Genomic DNA, 14,644 nt, shown 5'->3' with positions numbered 1-14,644 from the left:
CACTAATAAATTATTTATGTCACAGCATGACATACCATCATTCATTGTTTGTATTTCAAACACATGCATATAAGACATGACTTATTTGCTCCTGATTTTTTTGTGTGTGTTTTTTGAAATATTTTTGCTAGCTCTGAGCAGATGTTTATACCCAATCTCCCCTTTGACCTGCATGCCTCAGATATTGAGCAGGTCACATTACTCTGCTTGTTCTGTACCCTCAATGGACCCTTATCATGGAGGAAAACTTACAGTGGAACTCTGTGCTCCTCTAATCCCTGGTTTTGACTTTTTTTGTGTGTTTAATAGGCAACACCTCACTTTCCATGCTGTTTTATATTAAAACATTGGATATGCACCATTATACAGTGTAGGAAGGAGACAACAATAGGACACAATAAAGAAGGCCCCTCAGTGCTGACTATAGCCTATTAAAGCCGGGTATATAACAATATGCCAAACTTAAAACATACAAAAAATCTTATCAAGGACATGACACCAGCATAAAACTGGAGTAACATAGTGCTGAATTAGGCCCTTAATCTTATCTCAATGGTGCTAACAATGTACTCAGAGTCAGGCATATACCTAACTGCCTCGGTGAACTGGGGCTGGATGGTGACACTTTATCAGTGTTATATATTAGTGATAGGAACCTTGGGTATTCAACTTGTTGTAGCAAATATTGGGATCCTGGAAAGTGTCTCACCTGCAGACATCTCATGGGAAACATTCTGCAGGATATTAAGGCCAAAGATTGAGTCATTGTCTGTGACTGGGAAAAATAGAAAGAAAATTTAGGGTACTTTTGACAGATAAATAAAATAATGCACAGTCTACTCAGAAGTTAAAATCTTACATTTGTTTTGAGTTTTACAGTAAGATTTCTACCCTATAAAGTTAAGGACCCAATTCCCTACTGTGTAGCTTGCCTGCGGAGGGTCCTCTGGTCCTGCAGCTTTGGAAGACCTTCTGCAGGCGTGCCTGGAGGGTCTGCTGAAGCCATGGGACCAGCAGACCCTCTGCAGGCACGCCACCAAAGGCAGCCTGCCTGCCATGCTTGGGGCAGCAAAATGCCTAGAGCCACCCCTGGGGTTCAGGCACCTAATTAGGTGGGTAGCCCTTCATTCTCTCTTATGCGACTGCATCTTAGAGGGACAACCTGAATGGAGTTTGTGGACCACTGGTTATCCATAGACAACAGGTTGAGAACCTCAGCTTTATAGCATAGTAGTAAAATACCCAAATCTCAGGCTCCTGAGCCTAATTTAAATGCATGTATCATGATAAGTGGAACTGAAGTCAGAGGGTCCATGTTCCCTGGAGGGACAATTATTGACAGGATGTGAGCAGTTTCTGATACCCCTCAGATGTGCAAAAGAAAGGAAGGAAGCAATGTCAAACAGATTTGATCCTGAATGGAAACGAGGAAGATTTACTTCAGAGTTCTTATCTTTTTTCTTTCTTTTCTCTTTAATTGATGGTTGAAAGTTTTCCTCTTTTTTTTTTTTCCTCCTTTTAAGATTGTCTCCCCTTTGCTTCTGGATAACATTAAAACAGACATTACTGGAATATTATGGGACATCTGTGTTTGATTAGAAAAACCTAAGAAGGGTTGTTTGGCCCTTGAGTTTAATTATGTTTATCTTCTAGTCTGAGTTGGGATTTTATATGCTACAACCTACTGTATAGTCTACTGGGAAACTTTTTCTATTTAAGTGGCTTTTTAAAATTCTTGTAATGGTTATATCATTTTCCCCCTCTTGCTGTGGCTCCAGATAATATTACACTGGATTATAGTCTACTCTCTGAATATGAAACTGAAGATATTTAAGGGTAAATAGTATTTTATAGTATTTTCTGGCTTTCATAATTGTTACATTTCCTCTAGATCTGTCACCTAATGTATTCATATGAAACAAACAGAATTAGAAAAAAAATAATAAAACTATGAAAAAACATAAGATAAATGGGTATTTAAATCAAGCATATGAAAATCTGCCCCAGTATTAAAGTATTTTCTAAAATAAATTCTCTTTTTAAAGAAATCAGATGTCCCACATTTCTTCAAATCAAACCTGACATCACACTAGCCACCTCTGTGTACATATGAGGGAATAGAAGGAGATTAATTTGTGAAAAGGCCCAAGTGAGACTGGTGTGAAATTAATAGGCAGAGAAGTTTTTGAGCATTATGATGGGCCCAATGCAGCAGGCATCATCCTAGCAAAATTCCCACTCAGGGCACTGAGATTTTTTCCAGTAAAACCTCAGATAGAGAGGAAGAATAAGAGGTACAATGATAAAGCTGTAGTTGTGTATAAAATTCAAGAAAGTATATCACTGTAAAAAAGAATAAGTTTTCAGTCAGTTGCAGTGAAAGCAACTGGATCTTATCAAGGTTCATTCTCACATTGACATTCAGCTGTCTCATTAATTCTTGCTTAATAGTATGTATTAAACAAAATATAATATCAGACACAAGATCAAAATCTGAAGACTGGCAACACCAATTAGAGTGTTCTGCCAGAAGCAAACCAATACGATCAAACAGGAATGTAGAAAACCAATTAGAATGGATTTTTTAAAAGAATAGCTGAAACACAACCTTTTTGCTTCTCACTGAGAGAGTTTCCTCCTGGTAAGAGCAAACCGACTTGTGAGCAAGCAAGGCATAAAGAGCAGCTGTCATTTCACTAATATGAGCTGTCAATGCTATCCACATGGTTCCCCACATGGGGGTCTTAGAGAACCCTGATACTGTAATCTATAATACGCTGGAGGAAAGACTGCCCTTTTCAAGGCCAGACCACAGTGCACACAGAAATGTCATGAATTCAAAGACCAGAATTGCTTTCCCTAACATTCCTGTAAAGTAGACTGTGGATAAAACCACACTGGGCCAAGAACCACACAGAGGCTTACCGGTACCCGCCAAAAACATTAGTCCTTTGTTTGAACAGAGATCAATGACACATTAGAAAGAAATGTGACACAAGATTATCACTAGCAGAATATTGGGTAGCTATGTGTGCTTTATATAACACTTAAATGATACTCTTTTACTTAGACAGACAAAGTGGATAAGGTAATATCTTTTTTTTTAAGCCTGAAAAAGAGCTCTGTGTAGCTTGAAAGCTTGTCTTTTTCATCCACAGAAGTTGGTCCAATAAAATATGTTACCTCACTCATCTTGTCTCTCTAACATCCTAGGATGAACACTGCTACAATAACACTGCAAATTCCTTTAAATGTCTCGTATAGACATTTGATTTAGTGGTTGCATGTTCAGTGCACATTGGTTTATTATTAAAGGACACAATTAAGGTTGAAGAGGCTTGCAAGAGAATGTATTATCATGTAGTTAGCTTCAAATTGCATTAGCAATTAATAGGCAATTGAGCTTTTTATGATGCATTAAATGGTAAGGAATGTTTATGCCCCAATGAAAACAATGATTGCTAGTTAAGATATTAGGTATTAATAATATGCTAATTTTCTATTGACTATATTCTTGAATGCCTGCAAAATTTAAGATAATTTGTTTTGTTTTGTTTTTTAAAAGGCCAGAATCAACTTCAAACACACACTTCTGTCTGATTTAAAAAAAAAACAAAACCAAAACCAAAACCAGTAGTTACAAGTAACAGGAAACTTTTCTCTAACCAACATGTAGTTAAGAAAAAAAAATGTATCTTTCCCAGTTTCAATATGTTTGCTGACTTTGTGCATTTGATTGTACTTTTTGTAGAGTCATATTTACTATTTTCCCTGAAGTTAACAGTTTGGCCTTGATCCTACAAAGAGTTATACCCATGCTGACCACTAGACATGAGAATAGACCTATCAGAAGGAACTTATTGAAGGATCAGAGCCTGAGTATCTTGTTGGTTGTACAGGCTTTCCATACTGCAAAAAAGGGAGAAGAAAAACAAACATTCTCCCTCTTCAGGGGCAAGAAGAAAGTAATTATGAAACTATGAGACCTGTCAGGGCAGGAGGCCTCAGGAGTATCTGAAATTACCCTTACCTAGACCTGGGTGAAAAATGAGGATTCTCCCCTCCCCCCATTGGAAATTTTGACATTTAGTCAAAAGATAAAAACAAAGAAAAATTCATTCTGTTGGGTTTCAGGAAAAAAAGTCACTTTCTGTTCAAAACTTTGTTTAGTTAAAAACCTAGTTTTCTACCAAAAGCAGTTTTGACAATTTTTTTTTAAACCATGTCTGTGTAGTTTAGGTTTAAATTACTTGACTAGTTTAATTTACTTACTGTCTTATATGTTTATTAGAGGCCAAATTCTTTTACTTCTGTTCATGCCAATGATCTCAACACCATTGCATTAGGTACAAAGCAGGGCAGAATTTGGCTCCTAGTCTCAGTTAATTATCTGTCTATTCATTAATGAATTAGTTTCTTCATAGGCACTAACTTCTATTTTTCCTGGTGGATGCTCCACACCTACTTTTCCCCAAGGCCCCACCACACTCCATCCCCTCCCTCAAGGCCACATCCTTGCTCCACCTCTTACTGTCCCTGCTCCACCCCCTCCCTCGAGGTCCCATGCCAGCTGACGAACAGCTGAATGGTGGTCCAGCTGAACAACTGTGGCTGGTGGGTGTTGATCACCGTCACTATTTTTTTCCACGGGTGCTTGAGCCCTGAAGCACCCATGGAGTCAGTGCCTATGCCTGATTCTCTCCTCACTTGTAGCAGTGTAAATCAGGAGCAACCCCAATGAAATCAGCAGAGTTACACTGGTATAAAATTAATGAACCACAGATGGTTCACCAGCTTGTGAAGCAGTCTAATGAATGGCACTATGGTTCACCACTAGATATAAACCCAATCTGACAAGCCAAAGAAGGCACGTCAGACTGGCAGTGCCAGTAGGAATCTGAAACACACTTCATGAGTTGATGAGGGTATTAAGTAGGAGTGAGTCTAACTGGCATAGCTATACTGGAAAAGGCACTGTAGTGTAAACAAGACCTGCATTAACCATGTTTTTGGGCAGTTAATTTCCTTGTTTCTTGAGGAAGAGGTGTTAGTGAGGGGGCATGATTGGAGGGCACCTGTGGGAGGGGAGTGATCTGCCACTTTCACTGTCAGCTCTGCCCTCCTCCTGGGTCCACCATGCCTCCAGTAGGGCTAGAAGAACATTGGAAAGAGAGAAGGATGGTAACTGATGGGCTGCAAGGAGCATGTTTACCAGCTGGAGGCAGCAAGAGGAATAGCAGGGAGCCTCAGACTTCATATTTACTTCAGGGAGCTAGTGTAAAGAAAGGGTCTCTGTACACCCTCTGCAGTACAGGAATACTGTTGACGTGTGGAATGGCCCATTCACCCCAGTGGGGTGTGCTCAGATGAATTAGGATGCTCCAAAGACATGAACAGTCTAACACAATAGCACTGGTTGGTGTGAAATGATCCATTCATCTCAATGGAAGTTCCCCTCTACCTCAGCTTCAGTTGTGGAATACCATTGTTTAAGATAATCTCACTATGCATGTCAGTTTTAGAGCAACTGTAGTATTAAAATTTTCTTCTTATTGATGGGGACAGTAACTGAGGAATGCCTGAACCAAATTATTTGAAACTTGCACCATTGCCCTGTTGTGGCATACCAATATCCTAGATAATCTTATTATGCATGTGGATTTTAGAGTACTTTACAAATTAAAAAATCATAATGCAGAGGGATGACATATTGTGAGCCTCTTGATCAAATGACCTAAATTTGCACCATAAATTCTACCCCAGTCCCAGAATAGCTTTTTAATTATTGCTTCCCCAAAAGGGAAATGGGGGTGGAAATTATCTAAGATTGACTACATGAATAGGTCACAATGACTACATGAATAGGGATCATTCATGTAGTCATCATGAATAGGTTGGAATATGAACAAGAGGCTGCTAGACAACTCTCTGACACCACATTCTACAGGCCATTACCCTCTGATCCCACTGAGGTTTACCAAAAGAAACTACATCTGCTCAAGAAATGCCATAAAGGAGAGCAGGAAAAAAATCTACACTGACACACCCCTAGAGCCCTGACCAGGGGTAGTCTGCTACCCAAAATCCATAAACCTGGAAATTCTGGATGCCTCATCATCTCAGGCATTGGCAGCCTGACAACAGGATTATCTGGCTATGGAGACTCTCTCCTCAGGCCCTATGCTACCAGCACTCCCAGCTATCTTCGAGATACCACTGACATTTCGAGAAAACTACAATCCTTTGGTGATCTTCCAGAAGACACCATCCTAGCCTCTATGGATGTAGAAGCTCTCTACACGAACATTCCACACAAAGATGGACTACAAGCCATCAGGAATAGCATCCCCGATACCATCACGGCAAACCTGGTAGCTGAACTTTGTGACTTTGTCCTCACCCACAATAGTTTTAGATTTGGAGACAATTTATACCTTCAAGTAAATGGGACTGGTATGGCCCCACAGTATGCCAACATTTTTATGGCTGACTTAGAACAACGCTTTCTCAGCTCTCATCCCCTAACACACCTACTCTACTTGCTCTGCATTGATGACATCTTCATCATCTGGACTCATGGGAAGGAGGCCCTTGAGGAATTCCACCAAGATTTCAACAATTTCCACCCCACCATCAACCTCAGCCTGGACCAGTCCACACAAGAGGTCCACTTCCTAGACACTACAGTGCTAATAAGTGTTGGTCACATAAACACCATCCTATATTGGAAGCCTATTGACCGCTATACATACTTACATGCCTCCAGCTTTCATCCAGACTACATCACACGATCCATTGTCTACAGCCAAGCTCTAAGATACAATCACATTTGCTCCAATCCCTCAGACAGAGACAAACACCTACAGGATCTCTATCAAGCATTCTTAAAACTACAATACCCACCTGGTGAAATGAAGAAACAGATTGACAGAGCCAGAAGAGTACCCAGAAGTCACGTGCTACAAGACAGGCCCCATAAAGAAAGTAACAGAATGCCACTAGCCTGCTCTGCTTCCCGATGCTGCCAGTAGTGCCTGCGGCGGGATGGGGGGGAAATAGGGGTCGGAGCAGTCAGGGGACAAGGAGCAGGGGGTTGGGTGGGATCCTGGGGGTATCTGGACAGGGCAGTAAGGGAGCAAGGAATGGGGAAGCAAAGCAAGTTTGATATAACGTGGCCTCACCTATAACGCGGTGAGATTTTGTGTTTCCTGAGGACCACATTATATTGGGGTAGAGGTGTATATGCCATCATGTGCCAGCAATGCCCCTCTGCCATGTACATTGGCCAAACTGGACAATCTCTACGCATAAGAATAAATGGACACAAATCTGACATCAGGAATCATAATATTCAAAAAAACAGTAGGAGAACATTTCAGTCTCCCTGGTCACTCAACAACAGACCTGAAAGTGGCAATTCTTCAACAAAAAACTTCCAAAACAGACTCCAATGTGAAACTGCAGAACTGGAATTAATTTGCAAACTGGACACCACCAAATTAAGCCTGAATAAAGACTGGGAGCGAATGGGTCATTACAAAACCTAAACCTAATTTCCCCAATACTAATTTCCTCCTACTATTACTCACACCTTCTTGTCAACTGTCTGAAATGGGCCACTCTCATTACCTTTTCAAAAGTTATTTTTCCTCCCTGGGTATCCTGCTGTCAATTGAATTGTCTCATTAGGCTGACCTCACACTTGGTAAGGCAAATCACATCTTTTCATATCTGCTCCTGTATTTTCCACTCCATGCATCTGATGAAGTGGGTTCTAGCCCACGAAAGCTAATGCCCAAATAAATTTGTTACTCTCTAAGGTGCCACAAAGACTCTGCACTGTTTTTGCTGATGCAGACTAACACAGCTACCATTCTGAAACCTATAAAGGGGCAATAACTGAGACTGTGCTTTTGTTTGATTTTTTTCTGATGTGTAAAAAAGGCACAAAGATTTGGGGGCCTATGTGTTTTTTTGTTTGTTTGTATGTTTGTTTTTGTTTGATTTGGGGAGGGAAGACACATTTATGTTGCCTCCTTTTATATTAAAAATCCAGGTCCTGTCTAACATGGGGGACTCAAGCTTTGGCTTTGTCTAGACTAGAGTTGATGGTCCTGTTATAATTTGAGCAAATTGATCATAAATAGTAATTGTGTTGATAACTGAGGTTCTCCACAAATGTTTGTTCTGGGGCACAAAGTTTTGTGATTTGCCTGAGGCTGAGCCACCATGTCCTGATACTTTGCAAATGTTTGCATCTACAGTCACATAACAAGCAATTGGCAATCAATTACAACAGGAGGACAAATGCTAATCCAGACAAAGCCTACGATAACAGAAGAACTATGAAATGATATCACAAGACAAGAGATAGAAAATTGAGCAATGGAGAAGGGAAGAGATTTTAAATCACACTTTGCAAAGCTGTTTTGTCTGATTTTGTTAACACCTATTTAACTTCAGTGTCAAATGAGTATTTTGGATAAAGGATGCATGGGTGCAAGGGAGGGATGAGAAAGACAAATTTGCCCCCGGATTTATACTATCCTGGGGGGCCAGGACAGTTCCCCTTCTTCCTCCCGTAAATGGCATCTCTGAAGACAGACATTTCCCCATCTAGGCAGAGCAGAGCAGCTCGGCACTGGCAGAAATGGGAGAAGGCAGTGGCAGTGATTCTGCATGACCCCCCACCCCCAAACTTCACCCATGGTGGACTCCCCTCTCCCAACACTGCAGTGCCTCAGCCCCCCCACACTTGAAATAGGACTCACCTAGTGCTGCCTGAAGTTGGAGCCAGCTGGGAGCTGGAGTTTGCCCAGGAGATCTAGGTAGGAGGTGGGGCCTGACAATTGGGAAACTTTTCTGACTGTGCAACCTAAACCTCCCGTATTACAATTTAAACCCATTGCTTCTTGTCCTACCCTCAAAGGTTAATGAGAACAATTTTTCTCCCTCCTCATTGTAATAACATTTTATGTCCTTGTTATCAAGCCCACCCACCCCCAGTCTTCTCTTCTGAAAACTAAACAAACACTCCCCCCCCCACCAATTTTTCATCATAGGCCATGTTTTCTAGATATTTAATCATTTTTGTTGCTCTCTTCTGGACATTCTCCATTTTGTCCACATCTTTCCTGAAATGTGGCATCTAGAACTGGACACAACACTCCAGCTGAAGCCTTATCAGCAAGGAGTAGAGTGGAAGAATTACTTCTTCTTGTGTTTTGCTTACAAAACTCTTACTAATATACCCCAGAATTATGTTTGCTTTCTTGGTAACAGCATTACTTCGTTGGCTCATATTTATCTTGTGACCTACTATAAGGGCAAGATGCATTTCTATAGTACTCCTTCCAAAGCAGTCATTTCCCATTTTGTATTGATTGTTCCTTCCTAAGTTGAGTACTTTGCATTTATCCTTCTTGAATTTCACACTATTTACTTCAGACTATGTTTCCAGTTTGTTCAGATCATTTTGAATTTTAATCTTGTTCTCCAAACCACTTACAACCCCTCCCAGTTTGGCATCATCTGCAAACTTTATAAGTGTACTCTCTATGCCATTATCTAAAGTGCTTCTCAAAGCCGGTCTGCCACTTGTTCAGGGAAAGCCCCTGGTGGGCCGGGCCAGTTTATTTACTTGCCGCGTCCGCAGGTTAGGCCGATCGTGGCTTCCACTGGCCATGGTTCTCTGCTCCAGGCCCACGGGGGCTGCGGGAAGGGCGGCCAGCACATCCTTCAGTGGATGTGATATGTTTTGACTTTAGCAAAGTTTTTTATATAGTCTCCAACAGTATTCTTGCCAGTAAGTTAAAAAAGTATGGATTGCATGAAAGCTTGCTAGATTGTCAGGCTCAGCAGGTAGTGATCAATGGCTAGATGTCTAGTTGGCAGCCGGTATCAAGCGGAGTGCCCCAAGGGTCTGTCCTGGGGCCAGTTTTGTTCAACATCTTCATTAATGATGTGAATGATGGGATGGACTGCACCCTCAGCAAGTCTGCGGATGACACTAAGATGTGGGGAGAGATAGATATGCTGGAAAGTAGGAATAGGGTCCAGAGTGACCTAGACAAATTGGAGGATTGGGCCAAAAGAAGTCTGATGGAGGTTCAAACAAGGATAAGTGCAGAGTCCTGCACTTAGGCCAGAAGAATCCCATGCACTGCTAGAGGCTGGGGACCGACTGGCTAAGTGGCAGTTCTGCATAAAAGAACCTGAGGATTACAGTGGATGAGAAGCTGGATGAGTCAACAGTGTGTCCTTATTGCCAAGAAGGCTAATGGAATATTGGGCTGCATTAGTAGGAGCATTGCCAGCAAATTGAGGGAAGTGATTATTCCCCTCTATTCAGCACTGGTGAGGCCACATCTGGAGTATTGTGTCCAGTTTTGTGCCCCCTCCCCACTATAGAAAAGATGTGGACAAATTGGAGAGAATCCAGCAGAGGGCAACAAAAATGATTAGGGGGCTGGGGCACATGACCTATGAGGAGAGGCTGAGGGAACTGGGAAGAGAAGAGTGAGGGGGGATTTGATAGCAGCCCTCAACTGCCTGAAGGGGGGTTCCAAAGAGGATGGAGCTAGATTGTTCAAAATGGTGGCAGATGACAGAACAAGGATCAATGGTCTCAAGTTGCAGTGTAGGAGGTCTAGGTTGAATAGTAGGAAAAAATATTTCACTAGGAGGGTGGTGAAGCACTGGAATGGGTTACCTAGGGAGGTGGTGAAATCTCCTTCCTTAGAGGTTTTTAAGGTCCAGCTTGACAAAGCCCTGGCTGGGATGATTATTTGGGCTGAGTCTTGCTTTGAGCAGGGGGTTGGACTAGATGACCTCCTGAGGTCTCTTCCAACCCTAATCTTCTAGGATTCTATGACCACACTTGTTTTGCCCTCCAGCTTGACTGCGAACCACTAATAACTACTCTCTGGGAATGGTTTTCCAACCAGTTTTACACACAGTTTATAGTTAGGAATAGGATAAATCCTGATTTGATACATGACTGTTATAGTGTCACATGTTCTGATAATGTTTAACATAGATGTAGTTAAGGCAAAAACTCTCCATGAAAAGTCAGGTTATTTCATGCTGAACATCCTTTCAGACACTTTCCTTGCTCTTCACTATCAAAAAACAAAACCCAAAAAAGTTCCTAGCTCGCAAATCAGCACATAGAATAAGACTATCTAAATCACACTGGAAATACAGTTTTATTGGGTCTGATTGTTCCTAGAGCTCAAGCTTCAGCATCTCTGCTCATGTTAACAGTGATAACTGTGGAAGTATGTCTCAGGGGGAGAGAACATCTCTTGGTAACCAGGTCCCTAACCACTTACGGCTTTGTAGGTTAAAACCAGCACCTGTAACAACACCTGGAAGGGCAGTGGAAGGCTATAGAGTTCACAGAGTACTGGTCTACAAATGTACTTAATGCTCAGGCTAAAAAAGTTGAGTGCTGTGCTATGCTATCAATACACAGAGTTTATTTTTCAGGAATACAAGTAGAAATATTTCCAGTAAGGCCAGATTCATAGAAGTATAATTGCTAAATGTTGCTGTTCCCTCTTCAGTTACAATTATGAGAGAACATTTTTTGTTTACATGTGAAAATAACCGAATAGATTACTCGTTTTCTTATCCCTTCTAAATGCACTTCATTCAATACTAAAACAGAGTTTATCATAGACTAAGGAAAATAGGTACGGGGAGCCTCTCTGAAATGTTGGCAGACCATCACTGGCTATGTAATGCAGTAGTGCTAGTGCTCAGGCTAGAGAGTAGTTCTGTGTCCATGCCCATTTAGTCCTTGGCTGATATTGCCATCAAGGTGGCCAGTGATGAGGATGATGATGATGTACTCTAAAAATCTGAACACCGGCCCACTACCATGAGACAGTCAATTCTTTCTCATGGATTGCCATTTTGCTGTCATATCCTAACTAGCATTTGTTATTGGGCTACTGACCTACATTAGGTCAGATTTGGCCAGTAAAGAAAAATGACTCCTGTATCTCATTGGCAATGCTCTGAGCCAGCTGGTCCACAAGATGACAGTTTCAACTATTGTCATTTAAATTATTTTATAAAAGATGCTTAGTCATGACCAAAGCCCAAAGTAGGGATATATTCCTTATAGCAGGAAAATTAAAACAATAGGTTTCGAAACTTATCAGAAAGTGTTCTAGCTGAGTTAGCAGACATCATCAGTTTGTATCTATTACTAAATCCATCTTTTTTTCAGTTTTAGTTTCCAGATGTATTTGTTTATATTACAATAATGTACTTTGTCAATAGGTGGCAGCGTCTGCACTGTTACATTTCTGAGAGTCCATTTGGATGAAGTAATATCTTTAGAGGACCAAATTCTGTTGGTGAGAGAGACAAGCTTTCCAGCTTACACAGAATTCTTCTTCAGGTCTGGGAAAGATGCTCGGGAAGACAACTAAATACAAGGTGGAACAGATAATATTTATTTGTGACATTCTAAGTGCATTTCCCAGACCTGAAGAAGAGCTCTGGAAATCTTGTCTCTCTCACCAACAGAAGTTTGTCCAATAAAAGACATTGTCTCACCTGACTTGTCTCTCTAATATTCTGGGATCAAGATGGTTACAACTCTGTATTCTGTTAGATTTCTTTCAAACATTCATAGTGTTTATGTATTTAAATAGTTTATCCAACATCAGCAATGATTAATACTGCATTTTTATTCCATTGATAAAATCTGGCTTGTAACACAACTGCAATCAACATGACTCTTACAAAGCCCCATTTTCAAATATTATATATTAGTGTTGCAGAGTTTGATTTAAATCTTCAGTCTTGGCATGTATATAGCCCTCAGTGAGGATTACCTCTTTCCTTTTGGAGGAAAAATGGTTAAAATGAATAAGTGATGCAATTTTTTTTTCAAAAAGGTATAAAAAAGCTTCATGATTCAGAGGGTTTAGCCAATCTCTAAAATATTATGCGGAGACCTTCCTGGGGGCAGACTACCTCCCATCTATCAACAATGGGATTTCTTGCACTGTGACTCTCAAGTTCCTTTTCAAAGCACCTAACTCTGAGGAGTCTATATTTTGTAGCTTGTCATGCCAAGAATAAATTGAATGGGAATAGCTGCTCCACATGCACAGCACAGGAATTTTCTAACAGACTAAATTCATGCACAGGATCATCCCTGCATTGCAATCTGAATTCCCTCCATCAACCATATCCTTAAAGACAATCTCAGAAGGAGTCTAGGTCTTCAGCCTTCTTGATACTAACATGGTCCTTCTAGTTCAATTTGTCAAGTGCTAAGGGTGCTAAATTTGAAGTGAACATTGATTGCTGAGTTAGATAGTCTAACAAGCACAGGCAGATAAACACACTGGCACCTTGGTTCCTTTTCCCACTTCTTCTCTTAAATAAATATAAAGTAAATCAAGTGCAAAAAACTGTATTGAAATGTTACATATAAGACTATTAATGTAAAAGTGTCAGGAGGTTCTAAGTGGTGGTTCCCATAGCAACCACGTGATTTTGTTCACACAGAGACAAATCCAGCCCTCTTCTGGTGAAACTCCTCCAATTGCAGCCAACCGTTGCTAAAACTGATTGTTTTATCACAAGTCTCACAAACTTTGGTGTCATGTAATTATGGGAGAATCAACATTCATATTTTTTTTTAAAAAGTTTCTACTCCTCATGGCTGCAGAGAAAAATATTCAAAACATGCACTCTTAAAGGCTCAAAAACCATATAGTAAATTAATACTTACCAAACCAAATTCATATATATAAAAAAACAAAGTCAATCTAAATTTTGTGGTTTCGACTCATGATTTTTGAATGCTTAGGGTGGGCAGTGCTGAAAATGCTGCCTAGAAAAAGAGGGAGGAGAGAGGATATTTGTTTGTTGTGAAAACTACTTTGAATTTTTCTGAATCAACTGCATCAAGATTGATGGGTTCTTTTACCTAGAAGATATGTCCTAGTTGAAAACAGGAGTTAACTCAGAAAAGTCCTACAGCCTGCGTTATACAGAGAAGTGAAATGAGATGAACACACTGGTCTCTTGTGGCCTTGGACTCTAATAATCAATCATTGTTAATCATTAAAATCAATACTCTGTGGAGTCACTATTTCAGTGTCACAATCAGTACACTGTACCAGTTGTTCTATCTGTACATAGACAGACTTATTGTGAAATATGGGCACATTACAATGCTACAGTTTTTGCAAGTGGGTTTGTTGAATAATTCTCCTGTTGGTGCTCTATTAGAATATTTAATCTATTAATGAACCAACTGCCCCAGATAATCTTTCCCATGTTTCTGAAGGAGCCTTGTGCATGCTGGGACACAATTTTGTGAATGTAGTCATTACTGTGGGCATAATATGATGTACAATTGTAAGCTCCTCTGCTAGCCACTGAACTGTGTCCCCAAGAATCTCTTGTGGAGGTCCCTGGCAACATCCAGCACACACTACTTTGTTTCACTCTCACCACCCTTTGTAAACACTGTCCACCTTATGCTCACACACTACAGTCAGCCTTTTACACATTGGCTAACTCACTCTCCCACTCATAGCCTCATCCACTTTCCCTGCAAATGCCTCTCTGTATGTGGATTTTTAGAAAGGTACACAGGAGTCACCTGGCG

Source organism: Gopherus flavomarginatus, chromosome 2, assembly GCF_025201925.1.
Source record: "Gopherus flavomarginatus isolate rGopFla2 chromosome 2, rGopFla2.mat.asm, whole genome shotgun sequence".
Lineage (NCBI taxonomy): Eukaryota > Metazoa > Chordata > Testudines > Testudinidae > Gopherus > Gopherus flavomarginatus.
This window is presented reverse-complemented; position numbering follows the sequence as displayed.